We start from the raw sequence: 21975 nt of genomic DNA, 5'->3' as shown, positions 1-21975 counted from the left end.
GTCGATGTGGCTGTCGATGCTGTTGTTTGTCCGAACACTCACTACTATTTTTGTGTAAGAAATTAGCTCGAGGAATAAAAACACTGATTGAAGAAATACTTGTTAATTTTGTTATTCAATGATACATGTGGTCGACGGGAGAATGGACAGGATATGAGGTTAAGGTCAAGGAAGTACGGGAGCGCTGTGGAAGTGTTGGAACTGTGGAACTGTTACAAGGAGGTAGAGAAAAGAAAAGAGAGCGAGACGTTGTCGTGGTCTTTTATAGCCGGGAACCGCATGGTACCAATCCACCGGCGTTGCCAACCTTTGAACTTGCTGAATGCGTGGTGGCCTAAAGGGTGGTAGCGGTGCTACATCACTTCCCTCCTAGTGGAGCTGCCGTGGTACGTACATATATGTGGTGCAGGTTCCAGAGTACACCCGCAATTATACCAATGAATCGCCTAGGGACTGCTTATGATATGGGGATCCCAACCTGAGCGAGGAGTTTTACGGAATCAGCTGCCATCGAAGTTGTAGCAGGACGTCGTTCGTCTTGGGGCGTTCCGATTTGTTTGAGGTTACCTATAAGTGTGGTGTCTTACGTGTTCCGTTTCGTGATGCAAGGGTATCATGTGTTGATGTCATGCATGATGGGCTTCTGTGGCTTTCGTCCATCAGGCTAATCTCGTGGGATATCGTCGACCATGTGATGTTAATTAGTTCCATTCCTCGTGCTATCCTTCCATGCACGTGTCAAGCACCTGTCGAGTGGCTTATGTGGAGCAGGTTTACCTGTTAGGCACTTTGATCGCGTCGGGGTCACCAACTGTAGGAATTGTTCGTCTGGTCGATCGGTCGGAATGTGCAGCTGTCGATGCGATTGCTTGGAGGAAAGGAATTTGCACGAGAACTAAAAACACTAGTTGAAGAAATACTTGTTTATTTCGATTTACATTGATACATGTGGTCGACCGGAGAGTGGACAGGATATAAGGTTAGATAAAGGAAGTACGGTAGCGCTGTGGAAGTGGTACGGTTACAAGGGAGTAGAGAAAAGAAAAGAGAGCGAGATGTCGTCGTGGTGATCTTTTATAGCCGGGAACCCCATGGTACTAATCCACAAGCGTTGCCAACCTTTGAACTTGCTGTAGGTGAATGCTTGGTGGCCTAAAGGGTGGTAGCGGTCGCTACAAATTATTAAAAGGAGAGTATTGCTTTTGATTCTTAATTTTGTGTTTTGATATGACTAGAAAGAAAACGTTCATATCGTTATCACTAGCCATTAATGTAACTAAGCTGAACATTGAATATAAGTGATTCAGCACTTAACGATAACTGCAAAAAACCCTAAATGCTTGAAAATAATTTCTATTTTGATGAATAATGTAAAATTAAGAAAATATAATCGTGTAAATAATTATAAGACTGGACAAAATTAATGTACAACAATTATCTTATAAGTGTACTAATTTAACTGAAATTATAAGCCAATTACATTCAAATTTAAAAAAAGTGCATTTAATTATTCGAGTAATATATTCGTTAATACTGAGTCTGTGTTACTAACAGGAATATGTCTTATAGGGTTTAAATCCTGAAACCTTACCATTAGGTTTAATACTAAACAAGCAAACGTAAGAGGCATCTACTATATAAAGGCAGGATACATATTCACCCCACTTGTTTACCACAAGTAACAATCATTGAGAAGCTTAAGAGCTTTATCGTTTTAAAGCTAAATTAACATCAGTCAAGAAAATAAAATTTAAATACCATCAGCGTACCAACAACGTAACACATGACTAATTAACCAGTTAAAATCAAATTATATTCTTTATCCATCCATGTTATTGACTAATTATGAAGAAATAGCTTCGCCAATTCTAATAAAACAACAGAATCTAAAATTTATCAATCAAAACTCGAAACTCTAAATTTTTATTCACAAAAAAAATGTTATAAATACAAAGTTCCAACAATTATTAATACCGATGATTGATTTATTAAAGTTAAATTTGTTTTTTGTTTCATTTAAAATATAATAAGAGTTTGCCTCTGACATGAAATTATTATTATTCATTTATCAAACTTCATTCTCTAGGTGCGGGATCCTTATGTCTCATAATTTAAAAACTTTAAGATCTGCTTCAGATAAATACAAAAAAAAAACGAAGAACGTTTAGCGGTCCCTAATTCTTGTCGAGAGAAAAGTTGCTCGAATTTTCCGCATACCATAATCACTTCGTTTTAAGTTTTAGAACATCCGGGGATTATTTTAACCTGTTTGGAATTTTTTAAGAGTATATAGACGATTGTCGTGGCCATGTTATTTTTGAGAATCAACTCGTGAAATTCGGTTAATAATATACTTTCTTGTTCTTCTCTAAGTCATTTGCAGACTCTTTTAGTATTTTCTAATTTTATTGAATTGAAACATCATTATTTGCAGTTTTATATTTCGATATAATTAATATTGATCAATGGAATAATTGTAATTCAAGTTTATTATAATATTAAATTTTTATTTTAATAATTTCATTTCATATAATGACTGAAATGATTGAAATTGCGATTAATGACCTTAATTAAAAACAAAAAGCATCTGCAAGTTATCAATTATTTATTGAAGCTTATAGTGGACATATTTTGTCTAAATTGCTTGGAAAAACTAATTAACAAAGAAGAAAAGGTAATTCTTTTTGGGGTTTTTGGCTAAGTACTACTCTGAAAACGCGTACCCCATCGATGCGAAAAGATAGTAATCGGATGGAGTCAGATCTGGATAATATGGACGCTAGGTGCAATAGAACTTTCCAATTAAATTATTTCGATGCAATAATGACCTCCTATTATACCTTTGGAGCAATAATTCCGCATCCTCAAACGTTTTCGGCTTACCAGGTGGTTCTTTCCCTTGAACACCACATTTGAATTACCGAAACTACGTTTTAAAAGTTCTTATGGTTGGAGCATGCTCTCTGTACGTCTATACCAGCAAAGGATGACTTTCAGTAGCTTTTATCGTTTGATGCAAGAAGGGAAAAATGCAAATGCTGGTTTTCAGGCATTAAACTGGATATTTTCCAAAAATTTTAAATATATGTTTTGAGTACAATAAAATAGCGTATGTATCTCATCATAAAAATATATACTTATGGCTGTTACAAAAACCGGAAAATAAATAACCGATACACCATATACCAGATGTTCATTATTTTTCCCCAAGATATTCTCTTGTCTGAAAAAATACATATTTTGTAATGTTTCCACGACAAAAGTTCAGCAATTATTGTAACTATAAAAGTGGTTCAACTTTGGAGATTGAATTTTGTGAAATATTCGAATAATTCAAAGATTATCATTACAAATTCGCTTCGGATAATGCACTATTTCGTTAGAACAATCGATTCCTTTAATTTGATCTATCCCAAGTGTCAAACTATTCGATAAAATCGCTCTCGTTAAAATATGAAAGACGATTTCGAAAACTCCGTTTTAACTAAAACTTTCGAATAAAAAGCGGGCCGAGAGTCTTATCTCTCAAGAAAAATACTTAGAGGAATTCGGCATTCAAATAATCTCGTTTGCGAACTGGAATTTAGCTGATAGACTCGGAACTCCCAAGATCTCAACATCAGATTTAACCTAAAACAAGCGAACATACGAGAATAGTCTACTAACTATGTTGATAAAGGGGAGAAACATATTCACCCTGCACATTTACAACTTACAATGATTGGTTAGTCATTTAGCTTTGGCTTATTGAAGTGGAGTTAACAACAACCTAAGATTGTAACAATTAAATTTAATTGGAATATGTGACATAACCATGTTCTATGTATACGTATAATCCGTACTAAACTAATTTACAGTTAGTTTTCTTTTAATTTCAGAACTACCAAAAACGACTGTATTACATTAACGACTTACAGTTTTTGTTTATCAGGATTGGTTCCGAATATCTTAAATATTTCTTAATGCATCTTTAATTTAAAATCATTTCAGCCCTCTGGCTATAGAAAGACTATCAATTTTTTAAATTAGTCAAAACTAAACATATATCTAGGAGAATCCATCAGTCCTCAATTAGTTTCTATAGTAATAATGTTCAGATATCAACGCTTATATTTTTTCAGTTAAATAAACTTAATTACAACACTAGATCAAATGGTTTGATCATTGGTATGCCTATATTTCCCATCGAGTTCTTTCATTTTTTTAATGTGCTTCATGGAACCATGTTTTATATCGAATTGTGCCCAACGGTACTTAGCGCTGTTGCTATATAGGATGACAGTGTTATTGTTGCATGTCCAGTTTAATTATAATTAAATTCAATATGTATGGATTTGCTTTGGTTAAGTTTTATTCACCAAGTCTTGGTCCAATTACTTATATTGTTACTCATCTGCTATCGAAAATACATTACTCCACAACATCTCCGGATTTAGCGCATGCGCACTCTCCTGCCTAGAATATACCATAGAAAGGAATAAACTATATTGTCTTCCTTTTCTAATGGCGGTCCATTCTTTTCGTGTTTCGGTCAGATCGAAACAACAACAAAATTTAGAATATTTAGATTTTGTGTTACATTAATAATTCTATAGTGATAATAATTGAATTATTGTGTTAAAGGGGTCTAATATACATTGGTTTTAAAATATGGAAGAAAAGGGTAAGTGCAAAATGTAAGGTTAAACTTTTAAAAGTTATAAAATAATATAAACAGCATAAATTTTATTTATAGTGGGAATTTTAGCTGGCAAATTTATAACACATCATTTTCAATGACCTGTATAGATATTAACATATGCCAACATTTAATGATAACAAGAACAGAGAAGAAAATGATTCTTGTTGTGTTGGAAGTAGTCAAGTCATTAATGAGGTTTGTCGATCAAGAATAGTAGCAAACACTGTGGTAACTGGTAATAATCAAACATTTATTTTAAACATAATATATTTTAGTAATGATTTAAATTTTATTTTATAACTAAGATGTAGCTACAATTTGTTGAGAATAAATGTCGAAGAATGTGTCTTTTTTATGGTAATGTTTATTTAAATGGTTCGTAGAGTTCTTGTTAATTGTTCAAATATGTAAATTTATTTAAATATGGCGATTTTTATAAAAATAGAAAGTCACATAGAAATTATTTTTATTATCTCATTTTATTCAATAATTTTTTAAATAAAATGTGTTATTTCAAAAAAAATTCAATGCCTATTTCCCCTTCTTATATATAATTTCAACATTAAATCAATTATTTATCAAATTTGCGTATTTTTATTTATAAAAAATATTGATGATATGTAATACGATGTCTTTATAAAAATAGAATAGCTGGACATATATTAATTATATTTTTATTATTTCGTTTTATTCAATACTTTTTTAAATAAAATTGGTAATTCCCAAAATTTTACCATTTTTATTCACCTCCTGAACCTATTTACCTGCTTTATATATTCGACATTAAATCTAATATTCACAATAAAAAAAATAAGTAAATAAAACTCGAATAATTCCCTGTTTTAAAATTAAATAGTGCCAATATGCGCATGCGCCAAATCCGGAGATGTTGTGGAGTGTGGATGTGTGGAGACGTGTTACGATTCTTTCTATACGTCTATATCTCTGAGGGAATATACTTTATACACCCGAAAAAAACATTCAAATATTACCCAATCTGGCGAATAAGAGGGATTTTCTATAAATGTAACATCGTTTTCAGCTAAATACTAGAAAATTCATATTATATACGTATTCAACGTATTTAAAGTTTCTTGGTGCGACTAAGTTGTTTATCTTCTTCAATGCAACAACAATTTCAGATTTGATGGCAATTAAAAGAGTTGTAATCATGGTGGTTTTTTTCAAATTCCTTTCACAGTGTTTCGCGACAAATACGTTTTATCACCACAAATTAAATATAAAATATAAAAGATCAATGAGATTTTGTTTTCTTTAACTATATTATCAATAATGATATTATATGATAATGATAATAAATTTGAACTGGCGTAATTACATTTTAAATAATATTAAAATAAAGAACGGAAAATTTTAATAAACAATGGATATAGATAATATAACACGCATTTAATCAAGTAGTGTTAGAGTTCCAAATTGAAATTTAAATCAATGAAATTTTCGAGCTTCAGTACTAATTACTTGATATATTACAATATAGTGTTTACAAAATAATACTGTTAAAAATACAGTTATGTGAAATTGAATTTTATATTGAAAATTATGAAGGATTTCGAAATGATATAACATATGGTTGATCTTATTTAGCACCTGTAAAATTAAGTTGATGTCATTATATTCAACATAATATATTTTGATAATGATTTAAATTATATTTTGTAACTAAGATGTATCTTTGAGGTCTTCAAAAAAATCAATAGTCACGGGGGGCAGATTTGATCTACATGAGGGTTAACAAAGGTTACTAAAATAAATTCTAAGCGCAATTTGTTCAGTTTAGTCGTCATTTTGATTAAAATGAATCGTAACAAATCTTTAATGTATTTTTAAAATCCTTAAAAATTAATTCACAGTTTTTTATTTCTATATTTTATGTTATAATCAAGTAACGTCTCCTTATATCGCAATTTTAGTAAATTGTAGTCAATTTATTAATTGCTTGGAGACAACATATAATAACTTACATATAAATATGCGGTATATGGTACTATAAAACATATTTAAGGGACATATTTTTAAATCTTCATAATTTCTCATTTCCTTCAAAGTCTTTATATCCCCGGTTGACGTGGCAACAGTTTACTGTACTGGATTTCGTCCTAAGCACCCTATCTCTATATTCTGAAACATTATTGGTGCAGACTATCGGATTATTCGTCCCCTATCAAATAAAATGTGCACGTTTAGAGGCCCTAGGTATCATCAGTGGAATCGCATCTAATGCGGATTATAAAAGTTATTCATTTAACTATTAAAATACAGGAAATAGGACTGGAGACTTGAAAACTCTAATTTAAGAGGGTAGCATTGTGTGATAATAAATGCATTTTCTTTTGGTCTAATGATTTTTATTAATTTTTACAAGACGATTGTAAGGGATTAACATCTTCAATTCATATAGATAATAGGCGTTATATCACTTGGATGATTTTTTTTCTTATAAACTAAAATAATATAATTCTTGGCTTCTATCTATCCGCGGTTGGCTTTTAGTCGGTAGAACCTCATCTGTCATTCTATTTGATAATCTACAGCGAAAATGTCAATTGAGGGTCTACATACTACATAATGTTCTTCGAAATACGTATTTTCCTCTAGATCCTCTTGACTGAACGAGATAACTTTAAAGTGCTATTCTTATTGTACAATGCTAAGCAATTGGCGGTTGCTAACATTTCGGCTTTTGTTATTCTGGCTGAGATTGCAAGAAAGGATTATTTTACCCTATTAATTCTGTATAGAAATAACTGGATTTTAACAGTACGCCAAGATTTCGATTTTGCCAAGAGTACCAAGAGTTCTCTCACATAGTAATGTTTTTGGCATTTTATTTAAATTTTTTGCAAATGTAATTTAATGCAAATAATTATTTAAAATATACTGAATTTAAACTGATGAACTTAATATAATACTATTTGTTATACTATTTTGTGGTACTATTTGTTGTGTGTATATTTTCTATCGATCAACTACTACGGCTCTAAAACCAATTTATACCAACAAAACTACCAACAGATCTGTACTACTCAAAGATGTCTTGAAAAATAAACTGTAATAGTTATTTTGTTTTTTATTTTCTAAAATAGCTCTTGAAAGTCATTCTTGAATAGTCTAGATATCAATTATATCAATAGATATCAAGTGATTAAAAATTTCAAAAAAGTTAATATAAATTTTAATAGTATAAGAAACTATTAATTATAAACCAATAAAAGCCCTTAAACAATGAACCAAAACTATATATTACCGCCTTGATGGCACACTTCTTAATGTGACAGGGAGGGTCCTCCTACTGTTGCAATAGTGTAAAATTCAAAAATGAATAAGCATCCCAGTGACGCCAGTAACCAGGCTGGTCTTAGTAACTGGACACGTTAGTCAGCAGGTCCTGTCCAGATAATCTTTGGTTGGTAAAAAGGAATATTTAAAATATTTAAAGAAAACTGAATATTAAAAATGAATTTAAAATGTATTGATGAAAAATAAATATTAATTAGATTATACTAAAATAAGGATCATACATTCAGCGAAAGAAATGAAGCTGAATAATGATAATAAAATATTCCAAGTATTGTTTGTGATCTATTATGGAATTTATCAATACGTTACTAAAAAATTGAGGATGCACAAGTATTCCTTAGACCATAATTCCGTTGAACAAGTTGATAAAAATAAACTCTTGTCGATTTGGTAATAGCCAATGAGCTAAATACGTGTGGGGAGAAAATAGCGAGAAAGATATAAAGTCATTGTTAGAAAGATTAGTATTCCAACTCGAAATAGACCAGATCAAACTTAATGTCACGAAAAAGCGATATTTGGAACGATAAGTATAAAGGGCGTTATTCCTCTGGGGTAGGGGTGATTCAAAACGGATATTCTGCCATATTTTATACCCCTGTCTACTATAATGACTGTTTAGATATGAAATAAACCGCAGCATCAAATAAAATCCATATAAAATCTTTCTTACGGAGAGATTTTTCACACTTAGTCTGGCCGAATCGGGTCGAAAAAAGGTTTACGAGGAAGACGGGAAATTCCGATATGGATTCAAATATACCTTTTCCTATTTCTTAGTCCTAACTATTGCCTGACCCTTACTCCAAAAATGTCTATATTCCGATAGTCATTTATTTCATTTATATAAAGAAGTGTCTTCTGACACATAGCGTCATCTATAACAAATGTTTCGGCTTTTCACTTTATTACCTTTCATTTTACAGCAGTGTAACATTTCTATATATGCCGTTAAGTCGAGGATTTATGTTATCAATAACAATCTGACAGGAACAACGCCAACTCATTTTATTATATCACTTCAAGTACAGTAGACACTCTAAAAAACTATTAATTGGGATATATTTATATATATATATATATATATATATATATATATATATATATATATATGTATATATATATATATATATATATCCTAATTAATAACTTACACTTCCGAGGAAGTTCTCTTTTGAAGGTATTCAATCAATGGGATTTAAATTAAGTATCAAGAAAAGAAGACAGGTTGACGCTATTACGCGACTGAAGTTGCTGTGAATTAACTTACCTTACTGCAATTTGAACAGAAGCTTGTAGTTCAGGCTGAACAGCTTCTTAGCCGTAGACTATTGGAATCTGGAGTCACCAAAACTTAGAAAGCCATTCCATAGAGGGACACCAAGGAATTTTGTGTGGAACGAGTGCTATGTCAAAGATCTTCAAGGCAAACTGACGAACCGAGGTACATTCGATACTCAAAAATAAATAAGTTTTTTCAAAGATCCTAATATTTGTTTGAACTAAGCAATGTTATTAATTGGTAGTTATTCTTAAACATTTCTAGCTGGATTCCCTAAATAATTCTTTCTAGGACCCAGATCTCAAATATATGTTGCAATGTTGTCAACAAAAGCTTTCAGTTCAAAAACACCTCAGGCATGAGGCTATGTTCGTCTGGTCGGTCGGAATGTGTGGCTGTCGATGCGATTGTTTGTCCGAACACTCACTACTATTTTGTGGAAGGAGTTCGCAAGAGAACTGAAAATACTGGTTGAATAAAACGTATGTATGGTAGCGCTGTGGAAGTGGTACTGTTACTAGAAAAGAGAACGACGAAAAAGAGGAGAGAAAAGAAAAGAGAACGAGACGTCGTCGTGGTGTTCTTTTATAGTCGGGATCCACATGGTAGCAATCAACCAGCGTTGCCAACCTTAAACTTTGATGTAGGTGAATGCGTGGTGGCCTAAAAGGGTTGTAGGGGTCGCTGCAATGTATTCCATAAAAATAAATAATTAATATTTTAATTTGAATCTTAATAGAATTCCAGAAATTGCTGGATGAAAAGATGAAGTAATTTTTACAAATTTCCTTTTGAAACCAAATCTTTGTTTATAGAACAAGTGGTGCAAGGTCAGGCCTATCTAGTAGATACATCAAAACTGTCAATCAGGCAGAAAATATGTGTGGGCCGTTATTATTTACTATTGATTAATTCTGGTCGTTTTTGTTTTTGATTCCCTGTTTCAATTGTTTTAGTTTTTGACGTAGCATCACCTTCCTTGGTGTTAATGTGGGCTTTGCAACTTTTAAAGACATCATATAAATTTCGTGCCTAAAATTTCGGAACTAAAAAAGCCAAATAAGGTGAAAGTGAACTCATGAAATGAGTAACTTCTACATTTTTATCTAGAATATTTTATAGGCTATTATATTTCAAACTCACTATAGCATGGCTTTACTCTAATGCGCAATACTATGTGACTTTAAAATCATATATTAGATGAAACCGAAAATTACGTTTTCCTCTATCTTTTAATTTAGGATATTTAATCTGTTTAAATTTTAATTTCAAGTTTATTATAAGGCCAGTATCACAATTTATAACAAATCTATTTACAAATATCGATATATTTACCTATCCTAAGTAGTCAAAAATTAGACGAGTCATTAATTACACATCTACAAACAAAGCCTAAGAGCTCTTTAAATTTTGTGATGTATCTCTATGGTTTCTTGACAATTTGTTTAAATATGTTAAACCAGATATTACATTAAAATAAATTATCTTTTATTTTATATACGTTCACAAGTATACGCTAAAAATGTTTTCCAGTGAGGCCCCTCGTTGTACATTTTCGCTTGTGGAAAGAATCTGGAAGTGTCCAACAATAGTCTTATATAATTTAAACGCTCCATTTTCCTTGGCATCTTTCCTCCATCTTCACCTTGATCATCACTCCCAGATTTTCCGGAAAATTGTCGAGGTGGGAATGTAGAAAATATACGTTTATTAGGTAATTTAAAGCTTGAAATATTTTCAGCATTATTTTCACGATTTGTTTACGCTTAGGGTATTTGTTATTGCTACGAACTCTTTTTCGCTTAATGATTTGCTTGGTATCTGCTATCTCCTAGACACAAAATGCAAGCTTAGTGTCTGAACAACAAAATTTTAAAATCACCGCACCTGCCAACCATGGCCTACTCTCTCCAAGTTATCCGCATACCAAAAAAAATACTAATCCGCTTTTTGCAGACCTGTGTTATTTTTAGACCACCTCTTGTTTCCCTTTTAAGTTATCTCAAATTAATAATTAACGTTACTTCAATAGAAATTAATTGTTTATCATGAGACATCATTAATTTAGTAAGTCATTTCTTGAGTTTAATAGAGTTCTGAATTTTAAACTGAATAACCTATCATTTTAATTATATTTGTCACTATTTTTTCCCTGTAATTATGCAAATTACTGCATTACTAAGTTCTCTAAATAGTAAATAGCCTAACTCTTCCTCTAACTAAAACTTTTCGTTTACATATATTTTCTGTTTTTAAATGAAACGAAATGAATGAAAACGGATGAAAATCACACCCGACTATCTTCAACGAACATCTCTAAAGAAATCCTTGTTTAACGTAAAAGCTCGGTTCTGTTTGTTTTTATTTTAAGAAATATTTATTCCAATACGCTCTTGCAATTAATAGTCCGGCTAAATGTACGCTAAACCTGAATGAAAACGAGCGTGATAAAAGTGGATTTTAATTACATGCTCTTAGTGAAAACGCTCCCAGAAGGTTATTTAACTCGTTATTTTTAGAATACATTAACTCGAAAATGTAATATTTATTAAAAACAACCGTGCAGATTTTACCGTAATTGCTCAATATATTGAAGCTGAAGTTGATTTATTTCGTTTATTATGTTATGTTATACAATAGATAGCATGTTAATGTAATTAAGAAATAGTAAAATATAATCAGGAAATGAAATTATATATATATATATATATATATATATATATATATATATATACTTATTTGTTGTAAACAAAAGCAATTAATTCTTAATTGATTCATTAACATTAATATATAATATAAAATATGATGTATTTAGTAATAAAGCGTTACAGTATATTTAGTCGATTATGGCTTATAAGTTAAAGTATAATATCAAGTATAAAGAAAACTTTTGAACCTTGAAACCGATAAAATATAAATAATGTATTTCGTATACTACATATGACTAATATATTATGGTAATAAATAATTTTAATTTATAATATAATTAGCGAGACTTAAAAAACAATACAATGTATTGTTTATGCAGTAAAATAAATTTATCGTTGGTGCTCAATTAATTGTAAATATATCTAGTAGAAGAAAACAAAGATAACTTTTGGCATAAAATTTAAGCAAGATTCTAACTGTATTTCAGTCAAGAGTTAAAGAACCCTATCTCGCTATTTAAAAGTAATCAACAAAATACAGGTTTCTAACGCTTTTAACGTTCGTTGTTAACGACACTGTTGAATGAATCTTGAATATTGAATGTTCACTCATCATTCCTTACATCGTTTGAAATGCTCCCTATATAATTTGTAACGAGACATTTTTTTGACAAACATTAATTTTCTATATTTATTAAAGCCTCTGCTTTGATAAGTTTTTTGTACCTTTTAACGATGATCGATGGAACGATGCATCTATGTTCTTAAAATAGTACAATGTATTGTTTATGTAAAATTTAAGCGAGATTCTAACTGTATTTCAGTCAAGAGTTAAAGAACCATATCTCGCTATTTAAAAGTAATCAACAAAATACAGGTCTCTAACGATTTTAACGTTCGTTAAAAAAACGGGAATTACAACCCAAGATCAGATATCGGATGTACATAGTCTAACAAAAGTGAAAATCGCCTTGTATTACAAAGACAGACACTGTTGAATGAATCTTGAATATTGAATGTTCACTCATCATTCCTTACATCGTTTGAAATGCTCCCTATATAATTTGTAATGAGACATTTTTTTGACTAAACATTAATTTTCTATATTTATTAAGGCCTCTGCTTTGATAAGCTTTTTGTACCTTTTAACGATGATCGATGGAACGATGCATCTATGTTCTTAAAATAGCCTCTTGTTTTTAATACGGCTTCTTCATTTTTAAAGTATGTTAGTAGTTTTTAAAGTTTCAACCTTTAATTCATTATATATTCTTTTAAAAACTAGATTGTTGACGGTTTATTATCATAGTTAGTTTGAACAGGGATGCATAAATATATAGATAAAAATTATAATTAAAATTAAAATTACATAAAATATAAATAACATATTTCGAATATATATCATAGCAATATATAATTTTAATTTATATATAATTAGTGAGGCTTAGAAAACAATACAATGTATTGTTTATGCAGTAAAATAAATTAATCGTTGGTGGTCAATTAGTTGTGAATATATCTAGTAGAAGAAAACAAAGATAACTTTTGGCATAAAATTTAAGCGAGATTCTAACTGTATTTCAGTCAAGAGTTAAAGAACCCTATCTCGCTATTTAAAAGTAATCAATAAAATACAGGTTTCTAAGGCTTTTAACGTTCGTTAAAAAAACGGGAATTACAACCCAAGATCAGATATCGGATGTACATAGTCCAACAAAAATGAAAATCGCCTTGTATTACAAAGACAGGCACTGTTGAATGAATCTTGAATATTGAATGTTCACTCATCATTCCTTACATCGTTTGAAATGCTCCCTATATAATTTGTAATGAGAAATTTTTTTGACTAAACATTAATTTTCTATATTTATTAAGGCCTCTGCTTTGATAAGTTTTTTGTACCATAATATATATATATATATATATATATATATATATATATATATATATATATATATATATATATATATATATATGTATATATATATATATATATATATATATATGCATCCCTATTCAAACTAACATTAAGTAAAAGTAAAAGTATAACTTGATTCCAAATACATTTATTAAGTAAAAATATGAAACAATTAGCCATTAAAATAAATGTTCTATAGAGAACTATTGCTACCAACTCTGCACCTTTTTATTTTCTAAATACTTACGTTCCCCCGTACGTTTTCTAGCTAAGTAGAAGGAGAAAAAACCTGGAGAAATATATTTTTCACATTTTATTTATCGGCGCCAGTGGCTGATAAATAATAGGGGATTATCTTTTTATTAAATCTCAACCTTAAGTATAAAAATGACCTATTGGTTCAGAATAGCGTTCGATTTTTTCCTCTTCCATTTCTGTTTACCAATATTATATTAGCTCGTGCAGAAACTGTACAATTTCCAGGACTCCAAGCCCATTATTGTCTTCATATTTTTTTCGTACACGTCAGAAAATTCGTTTCGGTATTGAATAGGAGCCTTTATCATTGTTCGTCGGGTTCTTTCAACGGTGACTGTAACCGAAACCTATTGTTATTAAAAATGGGAGGTCCAACCTTTATAAACGCAGGTTAACAAGCTATTTTTCGTCAAATCCCATTATCCAGTAAAAGCGATCATAGAGATGGAAGACCAATAGAAAATATCGTTTGCAATAAGTAAGTCATTGGGTGAAAAGTTCTTTTCTGATTCAGTTGATTCTCATGGCTTAGCGGCCTTATATTGACCGATCAACTCCCAGAGAAAGTCAAATAATTTTCCTCCATTATATATTGAATTTTTTTTTTCAATTTAAAGAATAATTTCTCATTATATCAATAAATATATTGTTAATAATAAACTGAAAGGCTACAAACAAAATAAGAGTACATTTTGTACTCAAAATAGACATTGGTTTAAAATTGTCAAATTTATGTTATTGTCTTTAGGTATTAAATACCAGCTGCAACTCTAGATTTTGCAAAGAAAACCGTAAATTTTCTTTCTGGTTTGCTTTAAACAAAATAATAATAATTATATTTTCAATACAGTTTATATTATACATTCCTTTTGGTATAACGAAGTTCTTTATGAGCCTACTACTTAACATGGGCGCCGAACCTCTGTCCTCGGCATTAAACCTATCGATAATCGAGTGACAACTTAAATATCATTCTAAATGACTTCCGGTCTTACCCGGTCTAGTTACTGGCATGACTGGTATTATTTTCTTATCAAATATTGCACTTTTGCTTGATGGCCATACACAGTTATAAACAGTCTCAAACATAAATATACAAACATGCTCCAGCCGGATTCGAAACCGAACAGTAGAAGGACTATCCTGTGGTCTTGACCACTACGGCAACTAAACGATCTTATACGTATTTATAACATTCACATTAAATATTTTCAGCTGCTACGTACTACATTTTTATTTTAAAAAATCTGCAACAGCCATTCGTGTAAGACAGATGTTTTAAATGCTTTTTGCGGTAAATTTTATATGTTGATGAGCTGTCGTCCCTGAACAACAACTTTTAAAAGTTAATATATTAAATTAATATATTTTAAAACAATTTTTTTATTCTTCAAATGGATAAAAGAAGATATATTTATATAAAATTGTTTGAGTTTATTTATGTAACGTTATTCAGTAAGTTCACCAAAATGAGTAGGAATTTCCAGAAACGGAAATTAAAAAATGTATTGAAATCATCTATTGTTCCTTATTAATAGTCTAAGCTTCAACGCATATATACCAATGGTTCTCCAATTTTTAATATACCCTTCTACAGCAGCTATTTCTTCTACGCTTATTGTCACTGAGAGTTAAATCTGGTAATTAACCTCGGTTTTGCATTAATTAATAAAATTTTTCCACGCTTCACATCAACATGATTCACACCTTTTAGCTATCTGTGGAAAATGAAATTTTCTTCTATAAATCAGGTCTGAAATTTTTTCACATCCAATTGATTCAAAAGGCTACAACAATAATCATAGTGATTTTCTAATAGTTTAATGGTGACTTTCTTGGATATTTGTGATAATTAAAAATTTTTGTGTTACTATTTTAATCTCCATTATATTAATATTATTTTTTATCCATATCCATTATTTTGACAAATTCTCAAGCAACTTCATCCTACAAATTTTAAGCAGCTTTATCCAGCTAATTTTTATTCTACTGTTAGCCTAGTAGTAAAAAATAAGTAAATAAATAAAATAATAAATATAATAAATGATAAAATAATATATAAAACCAAGAAGTGGTGACAAATTTTTATTCTACTTAAAATCTATTTCATTTTAACTGAGAAGAACATATGTAATCGAACAAGATTATAAAGTTAAATTTAGGTTAGTACTGTTTTTGTACTGTTACAAAATTCTTCAAAACATTACAGATAATAACTTGAGGTTACAAATTTTTGTAAAGCAAAAATCAATTTTGATGACATCTCTCAAATCACCACACATGTACTGTCTGATGGACACTTTGAAATCTGATTGAATTAATTCATATCATAAAGTATATTTTAGATTTAAAATTGGCGACACCAAACAAAATATATTTAAATATAATACGCACACGTTCACCCGTTTTTGACAGTGTGCGATAAGTAACAGATTATTTAGCAACATATTATCATGTTATTAAATCTCATCATCCTATCCGAAAGCTATCAGACTTGAATATCATTCACTTTTGTTTTGTTTCCTGTTTCCCTTTATGTTTACCATTATTATATTTTCTGCTGTAGAAAATGTATAATACAGAAGGATTTCGGTACCGTTATTATACTTATTTTTTTATGCACGCTCCGATGTTCTTCACAATATTGAAAATAGGGCCTTATCATTTTGCGCCGCGTCGTTTTTAACATTGACTAACCTAACCTTAAACATTTTTAGTATTAAAAAGATGCCGACACGAGGGGGTTCAACTCTTAACTCTCGAGTTTAACAGGTTTTTTTCGTCATGTCCTGTTACTTTATAAAATATGTTATCGAATTTGGTAATTAATCGAAAATATTTTTAGAATTAGTATACATTTTTTTTATTTGGGGAACTATTTTTTACACCATATTTAATTCCGATTCAGTCAGTGTGAGATCAGTACTTCAGTACATCAGTACACACCCATAATTATTTTCCATATGTCAACATCTGTGAGAATACGTTAATAGAGCAGCATTTTATTTTATACGAAATAACTTGTCATCTATAACAATGGGCATATCTAGGCAAAAATCGGAACAGATCAAATTCAAAATCACAGAACCATACTGCTAAGTAAAAAGATACTCTCAACTTGATCTAAGGTCAATGATATTGGTTTATCAATGAATTATTCAGCCAATTTGGACTGCAAAACCCAGCCACAGCACTAAACCACCAAACCGACTACTAATCCAACTTTGCTCAAGTAATTGCTAAAGCTTATCGCTACGTAACCATCGAAGAACACCATGATGACCAGGAAATCAAATGGATTTACAAGATTCTTCGAGAGTTCGCATTAAAACAAGAAATAAGGTTACTATATCACAACAACATGGAAGCTGTATAGGTACTAGATAACGCGCAGGAAATCTTGCGGCATATTTGACTTTGTCTTTCAAATCCAATATGTAGTTTGTCAGGCTCCTTACTCACCATACATAACTACGTGAGATCTTGTATATTTTCTAAGTTGAAAATGACGTTAAAATAGACCCCATGTGAGTCCTCAAGCACGTTTGATCACCATTACAAACACCGAGAGAAATATATGTTTAATCAAGGAGTTGAACCATTATAAATCAGCATATGTATTTTTGCCAATAAAAGTTTTTACTCACCTTTATTGAAAAATATTTATATAAACTGGAACTAAATTGTAATAAATGTTCAGTTCATATTGGTACTCATCTTTTAACTGAACCTTTTATTGGATTATATTGAACATGAACATTATCTTCTTCATAACTATAAATTTGCATGATATTTTGTAGTTTCATAAAAAAGAGTACATTAAGTACATTAAGAGTGTGAATTAATTTTGAAGTATTTGCAATACAAGACTTACTAGCTATATCAGATTGAATGTCTATAATTGTATTTATGACAAATTTCTGTTATGAAGCCTTACGTTCTATTTGATGTTATTTGCCGAATAATTTATCGAAATAAAAATGACGCCTAATTTATTAGGCATCGAGGAAACAAAAAAAAATATTTTAAAGTTTTTTTTCTATTTAATTCAAAAACGCTGCCCAATATCTTCATGTCTCATTTAATTATGTGAATTGTTGTTATGTAAATTACTGAGTATTCTATTACTCTTTCATTGGCATTAGTAGTTTTATAGATGTAATATTATATTGTTTTTCTGTGTTTCATTAATACATTCCTGTATTTTTTCAGGCAATGTCTTTGCACAGTTTCGAAAACAGTAGTTTTTAAATGTTGCGTCAAAATACACATTTTGTACCAAACAGTGGTGTTATGATTCATGTCTATTCTGTCTTGCTCCATGTATATATTTTTTTTAATTCTTCGTCCTCTTGCTTCGGCTGGGGTTTTCCAACACAATGACAACTTTTATTTCATAAATTGTCTATAGGTAAGTATTGTTGGAAATATTTCAAGTTTCTGATTGCCATAATACACATACCAGGCTCTAATCACATTGTTCAATCAAATATATGTTACTTGTCCTTAATCTAGTGAAGTATAGCCTATTGAACTCTTTGATATACAAGAAATCGTATCTTTTCGTAATCTAACCATGATGGAATTTGATTCACACTTGTTGAAGGCTTGAATTTAGTCAACATTTTTTTGTATTTTGAGAATATATTCTTAAGTTCAGCTAGAGACCTATTTTCCTCTATCTAGTTGTCATTCGAAACTTGTAGAAACCAATACTAACTTTATGCACACTTGTACGACTTAACCAGTCACATTGTATTAAATATAATTTTCTATATTATTTGGCAACTGAAAAAAGAACAAAATTATCAGGGACTCATATACACAATAAACAAAACAAACGAGGCCTTACCTCAAATTTTATCAACAGTGTTATTTACCTCGATATTACGTTAATCACACATTAGACCTAATTAAAGGTAATTAAAATAGTAAATAATTACATTGTCTTGTTGCTGTGAATAAATTACCGATGTTCAAACTATACTGACCGTTTTCCGCTTAACAACATTTTCAGCCTTGAGACGAAAATATACAACTTGTTTGAGGTTTGTAGCGATGTATTAGGGGATCTGACACCATCGATAGATAATGGAATGTCTAATGTTAACACAAAAATATTAAAATAATGTATAAATAAGACCTTTACCATATACACTGTTTACCTATACCTGTATACACACCGTCCAGTGCGACCAAAACAACATCAATATAGAGAAATAGAGAGATCATTTAATACGATCTCAAATAGCATACTTAATATTATACTTAATTTATAATTATCATGTTTAATATCAATATTTAATATTATTAAAAACCTCTATGGCAATCTTAATTAAAAAAATATATTTCATATATTGTTCTACTTACTATTTTATTGAAGTTTCAGTTGGCTTTATTCAATACTGTTTAAGACTTTGGAATATTTAGAATAGGGTACACGAGCCTGACTTTAACAAATGTAGGTTAAGAAGCTATTTCTCGTCAAATCCTATTACCTATATCTAACTTTTAACAGAAGATAGGCAACGAAACAAAGAAATACCTGCTTCTCGTAAATATCGGGGTTATTTTTTTTCTTCGGTAGAGAATCGGACGCGTGTGAGGTGGATTTCTGCATAAGGCAGCTTAAAAACATCAGAAAATAAACAGCGCAAAACCCATTTTGACAAGTAATTGGCAGTTTTGTTTAATACTTTTCCAGCTTTCGGAAAGGTTCTGGTTTTATTCAAATATAAAACCGAAACAGGAATTAGATGTTCAGCGGGGATTTATATTTTTCTCCTTGAAAAGGGGTCCAACTCCGATGCATTTATTAATATAGTCAAATAATATTGTATACTTTTAATTGGATTTTGGTTTTATATATTATGTCCGTTTTTTTCTCCAGAATTTTCTTGAGTAAAAAATAATTTAATACATTAAAATATTATTTCTTATTACGTTGTTTAACGTTTAATTTCATTATATAATAATTTATATATATATATATATATATATATATATATATATATATATATATATATATATATATATATATATATATATATATATATATATTTTAAGTCTCCTTTTACCAAGTATGGGTTTCCGTGGTCCGAACCACGGTCCCAAGCATTAAGCCCACCGACTGGCGAGTAACCAACTTTAGAAATTATCCCAGAAGACATCCAGTCTAACCCAGCCTGGTTACTGGCGTGACTGGGATTATTTTCCTCGTCGTATTTTACACTCTTGCCTAGAACAATCACAAATTTTAAACGATCACAAACATTAATTTACGACCATGCCCGAGCAGGATTCGAACCCACGACTATTGGAACTGTGGGAGGACCGTCCTATCGCCTTTACCACTGCGCCACCAAGCCGGCCATATAATCATTTTTGAAATAAATGTATTGTCAAAAAGTGGTAGAAAAGTAATTAAAATGGGCTATAGGTTACAAAAGTCTAGTATGTTAATTATATTTGTGCAATTTAAACTTAGTAGGTAATTTTAAACTATTTATTAATTTTCAGGAAGTTACAATACATTGAATAACTTTTACTGTATCGCGTTGAACACATAATATTATTAAAAACTTTTTAGTCCGTATAAATTGATGGGTTAAGGTTATTTTATTATAATTAGATTGAGCTCATTTCCACACCACCTATCAATTATATTTGTAGGCGCGTTTTTTTTATGTAGTGGTATTTTCAAAAGGCCTAATTTGCCTAATTACCAATTTTATAACCAAGTATTTTATTATCATTTAAGAGCATATTTACCTCTTTATGTTTAATTCTTACTTTCTTCGTTGGTGTGTTTCTATTTCATGCTTCCTTGTCAAGTCATTTTGATTTGGGTATATTTCTCCTTATTTTCTTCTATTATTACCTATGTAAATTTTTCTTTTAATCATTGTATTCCCCTTAATGCATTTACCATATCTGTAAAAGAGTTAGTATCAATTATTTCCTCATATAATCCAACTAAATGCTTACATATATTCTGAACAATTACACACATATCTATACACACGAACCTTACACTCATTGTCCTTTTCATTACCAGTCCTACCATTAACAGCTCAAGCTAATTATAGAGTTGTTCATTTCTAATCTATAAAACACTTATTCATGATTCCACCATTTGTCAATGTTTTCTGTGTGTATGATGATGTTTATCCAAATCGAAGGTGTTATTATAGATAATGCTTCTTTCCACATGCAATCATAGGGAGATAGGCGTAGTACTATGTGACCATGTTTTTCGGCTATCTCATCTAACATGTATCTTTTTTCAGGCTTGTTTCTAAAAAAGTAAATTACATGAAACACAAACATTTTTTAGGGTAAATTGAGATGGCTCAGTGAATGGAGGTAAAATGAAATGAAACAGTGGTGTTTACATTATGTGACCGTTATTTATTGAAGTAATATAAAAATATAAAAATACAAATGATAAAACGGATGGCAGCGGTGTTACCTGTTGACGAGGCTTGGGCAGTCGATGGTGGCACGTCTAAACCAAACGATAGTCGAGTACGGAATGAATGGAAATACCATTCAATAACATCCCAGATAAAGGTTTCGGGGTTGTCAGCTATTCGTTATCGGGTTCTGGTTGGCGCTGCTGGCACCCCGCCCGTGTTCAACATCTGAGATTATATTTCTGGGTATTTTTTGTAGACCGTTATTCCATGATGTAAAATTCGACATGCCTCAAGATCGCTACAATACTCCCCTGCCAGAATTTTACATACAATTATTTTAAGCAAATAAAAATATAAAAATGTATAAAAAAATCAAATACAAAACACTGATATACCAAACAAAATGTTCTGCATGAAAAGGGCTTTGAAAAATATGATAAATCGAAACC

At 30.5% G+C, this 21975-nt stretch overlaps 1 protein-coding gene across 1 annotated transcript in view; it reads left to right on the top strand.

The window, feature by feature from the left end:
• Nucleotides 1–21975, top strand: part of LOC143197617 (zwei Ig domain protein zig-8) — a 653866-nt gene that overhangs the window by 311839 nt on the left and 320052 nt on the right. The window lies entirely within an intron of this gene.

This window comes from Rhynchophorus ferrugineus, unplaced genomic scaffold (assembly GCF_030347505.1).
Source record: "Rhynchophorus ferrugineus isolate W39M unplaced genomic scaffold, kcgeb_rfMv2 rfM5, whole genome shotgun sequence".
NCBI lineage: Eukaryota > Metazoa > Arthropoda > Insecta > Coleoptera > Curculionidae > Rhynchophorus > Rhynchophorus ferrugineus.
This window is presented reverse-complemented; position numbering and strand designations above follow the sequence as displayed.